Source organism: Petaurus breviceps, unplaced genomic scaffold, assembly GCF_028583685.1.
Source record: "Petaurus breviceps papuanus isolate PSGF00001 unplaced genomic scaffold, PetGlider_PUasm1.0 90825, whole genome shotgun sequence".
In the NCBI taxonomy this organism is placed as follows: Eukaryota; Metazoa; Chordata; class Mammalia; order Diprotodontia; family Petauridae; genus Petaurus; species Petaurus breviceps.
The window spans coordinates 5548862-5555839 of record NW_027187353.1 but is presented as its reverse complement, the minus strand read 5'-3'; positions in this window follow the sequence as shown (position 1 = coordinate 5555839).

Below are 6978 nucleotides of genomic sequence, written 5' to 3'. Positions count from 1 at the left end.
CACACACACACACACACACACACACACACACACACACACACTGCCGTTTACACCTACCAGAGAAGAAGCCTTTAAAAACTGAGGCAAAACAGAAAGACTAGTATCAGTTTCCCCTTCCCAGAAGGATTCATGTTTAATATAAAATTACAGAAAACAATGCTGAACCCAAAGGGATGCAGCTCTAATGGGGGAATTCCAGGCCCCATGAGAGGACAGGGGAAGATAGTTTAGAGGGTCTTTCTTGGCACCCTTCCCATCACAACTCCCCTAACATGAATAGAATCAGCCATGGTGGGGACGGGATGAGTCCTCAGTTCTTGGAGCATGGGACAACTCAACGATGGTCTCAACCTGGTCCAGGAAAGAGGAAGAGGCAGAGGTTAGCAGGTGAATGTCTCCATCAGCCTGGCGCAGGCCCTCAAGTGGGAGAGGAGAAGGCGAGGGAGCTCTGTGGGTGGCCTCTCACCTTCTCGAATAATTCAGGGCCAGGCTTTCTACCTCCTTCTCACCTCAGGTCAGGCCACACAGCTCATTAACAGCTCACCGTGGCTGCTTCCCGGTCCTCCATCTGGTTAAATAAGCTTATTACAGAAAAGGTGATGTCTGGGGCAGCGGCTACTCTGCCCCTTCTTCCCCCTCTGTATGTTCTGCCTTCTCAAGGCTCTAGCAAGAAGAGGGCCTTTTAAAGACCGACAGGAGCCAGAGGCTACCGGGAATCTCCCAGTGTGGAAAATAGCTTCAGACCCTTGAACCTCAGGAGCTTCATGGTGCTTGCATGGGCCTGTCTAGGAATCCATCTTTTTTATTCTGTTCATCCAGTTATTTTCTTCTATGAATTTTATCAGTCCTTGTGTTTGTTCAGTCCTGCTGCGGGGTGAAAGGAGATGGCACCTGGGTGGGGGGGGGGGGCTGGAGGAGATGACACCATCCCTACTCCTGGCAGCTCTGAAGCCAGATCAGTCCCCTTGGCCTCCTGTCATCAGCATCAGAGGGAAGATTCATGTCAGAAACAAGCTGTATTAGAAGGCTCCTGGGATCTCTCTGGTTGGACATTCAGTGATGGCTCAGATTCTGCTCCTGTTTTAAAGAGGGTTGGGGGTCTCTGCAGGCTCTTGCGTCTGGAGCCTGAAGCTGGCAGCCACGAAGTACATGGGAAACAACACAAACCAGGGCAGTGTGACGGTGCATGGGCTGGAGGAAAACTGAGGAAGGAGAAAAGCCCAGGCCTGGGACCATCTGGGAGGGCTTTGGGGCAGAGGGGTGTGACTTAAAGACTGGCTCTAGAGAGATGCTGAAGAGGAGAGGGAAGGTGACTCATATGTTCAGAGAAACAGAAAAGATGCAGGCATAGGAGTGAGCTTTGTGTGGGACCAGGGGTGCCAGGGGACAGGAAGAAGGCAGGGAGAGGTCACAGGTAGGGAAGGGGGGGCAATTGAAGAAAGCATAAATATCCAGTTGGAAAATTTGAACTTGATTTGATGGACAATGGAGAATTCTGGGAGGAAAATGAGAGAGAGAGAGAGAGTGAGACAGAGATAAAGAGAGACAGATGGAGAGAGAAAAAGAGCGAGAGATGAAAAGACAGAGACAGAGAGATAGAGAGGAAGAGGTATAGTGGGAAGAGTGAAAGGATGCTGCATTTGAAGTCATAAGACTTGGTTTTAGATATCTTTCCTGCTTAATAAATGTGTGACTTTAGACAAAACCTCAGATTCTTCCCCTCAAAATAAGGACTTGGGCTAGATGTTTTCTCAGGTCCAGAGTGAGAAAGGGGAGGAAGAAAAGAAGGAAGGAGAAACAGAAGAAGGTAAATAAAGAGGAAGGAAGAAGAAGACAAAAGAAGGTAAATTAGAAGGAGTAGGAGGAAGGGATAAAAGAAGCCAAATATAGAGGAAGAAAAAGAAAAGAAGGAAAAGGGAGAAGAGGGAGAAGCCAATGGCAGAAAGGGCCACCAGGGGCCCCTTGCTGACAGCTTCTCAGCCTGGAAGATGCTGACGTCCTCTTAAGTCTGGCGGGCAAAGACATCCTCAGGCCCCTTCACTGCTGCTAAATCTACTCTTTCTAGACACCGACAATGGCTTCCTTTTCAGTGGGTACCCTTCAGGACAGATCTTAGTCAATAAATCTTCCCATTCTTCCCAGGGGTTTTTCTGTCTTCTTTTTGAAAGTTTGACAAAAATCCCATCATCTCTTTTTGAGTGATGATAAAGAAGAAGCCCCCCCTTCCACCCTTCTCCCCCGCCCCCATCCACCCAATTTGTATTATATTCTTCTCTTGGCAGGGCAGCCAATACGTGAAACTCGGGATCCATTAAGCAATATAATCAAAGCAAGGGAGAGATGAATTCATTCCCTGGACCTGGAACAGTAACATGGATTCTAATGCTGCCCCTCACCCCAGCCGGGGCTCAGATCAGGGGCTCTGAAGACGGATGGCAGGTTTTGCAAATTAAAATAACAGGGGAGCTGCTCAATCACACATCTTCCTTTTGACAGGCGCTCAGATATAATGAAAGGATAAGAGAGAATGGAGAAGATCTCGCCAAGCCACTGAATGAATGGCAAGGTTCAGAAACTGCTAGAACTCAGGCAGGGGTGTGTTGGACTCAACTCCTCTTATCTTATGAGAGTCCATTGTTAACTTTTCAGTATGAGCATTTTATACCTCGGCATTCTTCAAATGCTACATATCAGGGTTTGATTAATTTTTTCTGTTGATTGTTTAAAGAAGAAAGAGATCCAGAAAATGTTAATAATACAGGTTGGACTTAAAAGTGTGCCATACATGCAGTATTTTTCTCCTGAAAAGCTGGTTATTAAATATTTACCAGAACATCCCTAGACCTAGAGCAGCAGAGAGGCAAAAGTATGATGGGGAATAGGGTTGACTCTAGAGACTTTCATTTAACTTTTCTTGTCCTTTCCCTGCCCCATGGCCTTCGATATTCTCATGTTTTCCTCCCCAATTCCTTTCCTTTGAAATCTGCTCTCAACTGAGCATCCCTCTAGGATGGTTCTACAAATTCACACAGAGGTGGGAACAACTCATTCATTCGTTCATTCAACAAACATTTATTTAGTGCTGACTATGTTCCAGGCACTGTGCTAGCCGCTGGGAATAAAAAAAAGGATAAAGCAGCTTAATTCAATGAATTCAATAGCTCCCACCCCTTGGTCATCTTCTTGACAACAGAGACCTTCCAAGGCTTAACCTCGTGCAATGAAGGTTCCCTCTGCGGAGGCAGATAGATGTTGTCAGTGATACCTGATGTCCCTCCTACCCTCCCACCCCAGAACTCGTTAGTCCTATGATTCTATGATAGAAAAATCATTTTCTTTTTTCTGTATAGACATGAAGGAAAGATGTTCAGAAGGTTAATTTCTAGACAGAGCCACACTGAGAGGTACAATGTAAAGAGATCAGGGTGAAAACCATCTGCCTAAAACCATTTTCTTCACAGGTCTATCATGGTGCCTGAAATTCTACAGTTAAATCTATATTATTTTAAGTCCTTGTCCTCACAAAAATACATACAATTCTGAGGAGTATTGTGGGGAGGGTATGTTGAATTGGCTATAGAATTTAGAGCTATAAAAAAGCTAAAGATCATGCAATGGCCTCCCTCTTTATACAGACAAGGAAATTGAGCCTTAGCAAAAATAAGTGACTCACCCAGAGTAATACATACATAGTAAAACAAGGAGATGAACCAAGGTCTTCTTACTGCATACAGATCCAGCATTCTTCCCCAGTATACCACACTACCCATTATCCTCATAGGTCACTGAGAATCAGGACCAGGGCAGATGCAAGTAGAGTGCGGACAGAGTGATGGAAAGGGCAAAAAAGCAGCATAGAAACAGAAAACACCAGAAATGAACTCAAGACTTTTAAAGTGTTATTTTCTTTTTAAAATAGCGTGTGTATTTGTGTGTGTGCTTAAATATTTGCTCTATCATTTATCAATCATCCACCTATTAGCTAGAGAAAGAACTGATGGGATGTAGGTGAATGCAGATTGAAGCATATTTTTTTAACTTTCTTTTTTTTGGAGTATTTTGTTGGTCTGTGTTTTCTTTTGCAACATGGTTAATATAGAAATATGTTTTGCATGATTGCACATGTATGATCAATATCTAGGGAGAGAGAGAATTTGGAACTCAACATTTTTTAAATGAAATTTAGAAATTATTTGCACAGTAATTTGAAAAAAATAAATTATAAACATTTTCACATAAAAAGAAAACGTGTCCATGCTGTTCCCTTTTAACTATAAGGCTATGTGCACTGATCACAGACTCTCTTGCTTCTTAAAAGAGCCAGCAAGCTGTGAGTCAGGACTAATAATGATACTAGCTAATATCAAAGTGCCTTAATATGCAATTTCATGTGATCCTCACAACAATACTCTATAAAATGAGTAGTATCAACATTTTACAGATAAGGAAACAAACTGAGAATGACTTGCTCAGGCTCACAGAATTAGGCTGAGGCAGGATTTGAACTTAGATCTGGTGCCCTATTTACTATCCTACCTAGTTGAATGGAGCATAGGCTAACCTGATGGGGAAGCTATTCTATACTCAGTAGAAGACGGAAAAGTCTCCTCTCAGAGTAATGGAGGCATTAATTCCAACTTTCTGTAGTGTGTCTTTAAAACCCAACCTATTTGTCTCCCAACTCTGGCCCTGTGGTCCACTGGGCCACCAACATCAACTTGCCGCCTCCTCCAGGCAGTCCATCACGTTAGTTGTTGGAAGGTAAGGGACCAGTGGCAAATTCTATTATGCTTAGCAGACTTCTCAGATAATTATGCTTTGTACATGATAAATATGGCTGGAGACATAATTGAGTATCATTTTTCCTTCCCTGTCTCCTTTTCTGGGAATTCAGGTCTGTGATGATGGAATGAGATGTGTGACAGCTGCTGGTGCGTGCAGAGGTGATGGAGGGATTGCTCAGAGAGGATGTGTTGGTATTAATTACCTACATCCCTGCTGAGATTCTTAACAAGATGACTTCTTCCGTGTGTTGCTGGTTGCGGGCCATACTTTAATTTCCAGACACGTTATCCTGGGTATGTTTTCTTAATACTAAATCAGTGGGAGAAAGGATTGGGTTTTTCTCTTGATGCCAACCTGGATTGGAATCAACAAGTGTGATGGCAAGGGACAGATGTAAAGGGGGAGGCTGGAGGAACTGTCAGGTGGTCTCGAAGAGGAGACCCCTGGCACCCCAAGTCTCTTTTAACACACACACGCGCACACACACACACACACACACACACACCCCAGGATATGTGATATGTCTATAGTCAACTTGATGATCATGCCCCAGAGGAAAGAAAAAGGGTCAGAGGTGCAATCAATCAGCAAGCATTTAGTAAGTGCCAGCTATATACCCAGATCTGTGCTTGATGCCTGGAATATAATTCAAAAGTCAGGCAGTCCCTGACCTCAAGGAGTTTACATTCTCCTGAGCCTAGGTAACACATATCTATGTATGTGGGTTTGATCACAGGAGCTTCCCTTCTCACAAGAGGCTGTTGCTTTGGACTCACACAGATAAGGTTCAGTTCTAGAGGGAACATGACCCCAGATGGTGAGGGAGAGGGTCAGGTTTTTCTCATTTCCCTGACTTAGGGCTCAACCCCTATAGAGTTGCTGGTAAAATCTCTAAAACAAAGTTTATGTCTCACATCCAAGGTCTCTGTTTCCTTAGGGACAAAGCTTATAACAAAGCTTTGGTCTCACATATAGGGTCTCTACAGCTTCCCTTATAAAAAAAAATATACAAAAGAGCTATCATTTGTAATATGGAAGCTAGTTATCACAGGGAGCAGAGTTCTGGACCGCGAATCAGAAAGAACTGAATTCAAATCTAGCCTCAGACACAGCTAGTGTGATGTGACCCTGGGCAAGTCACTTTACCTGACTGCCTCAATTTTCTCATCTGTAAGATGGGGGAAATATAGCACCTATTTCCTGGGTTGTTGTAAGGATAAAATGAGATAATATTTATAAAATGTTTTTGAAACTTTAAAATTTCATTCAAATTCTAGCTGTTAGTATTATCTCTTCCATCACAAAAGAAATAATTAAAACACAAAGACTAATAAATTCAAATGCATAAATAATAGAAAACCATAACCTTTTATCACTCTTATATTCTTCCCAAAGGTAAAGGAACTTGGGGGGACCATTGAATAGACATTAACTTTCCCCTTAGTCTCAGAATGAGGACTCCTGCCTGAACCCAGAGGATATAGTTAACTCTGCTCCAGTTCCATCCTCCCTGGGGATGGGCTCACTGCTTATGCACTAGGATCCCAGATGGAAGATTTAAATGGCAGAACTATACTTCCCCCACCACCCTCCATCTCTTCTCCTCAAGCAGATACATATACCCAAAGGCAGAACATTCTCTTTCTCAGTCACTTGACTCCACACCCAAGAGGACAGTCAATGGACCCTGGGGTACAGGTCCATTCTGTTTCCTTCCTCTGGAAAGAGGCCTACAGGTCAGCTCCCCAAAACCCATCCCTAGCACTTGACTATGCACTTATTTGGGGGATGAGTCAAGTCAACACACATTTATGAAGCATTTACTATGTGCCAGGCACTATGCTAAGCACGGAGAAAACTCAAAATGCACCCAAAAGAATGAGAGCTGATGCTGACATGGAGTTTAAAGGCTGGCCCAAGGGCTTTTCATAAATTATTTCAATCGATTTTCACAAGAATCCTATGGGATAGGAAAGAAGATAATACAGAGAGATAATAAACAGAGATAAATAAACAGAAAGAGACAGAGACAGAAAGAGACAAAGAGACAGAGAGAGACAGAAAGAGAGAGAAGAGAGACAGAGAGAGAGACAGAGAGACAGAGAGAGAGACAGAAAGAGAGAGAAGGAGGGAGAGAGAGAGAGAGAGAGAGAGAGAGAGAGAGAGAGAGACAGAGAGAGAGACAGAGAGACA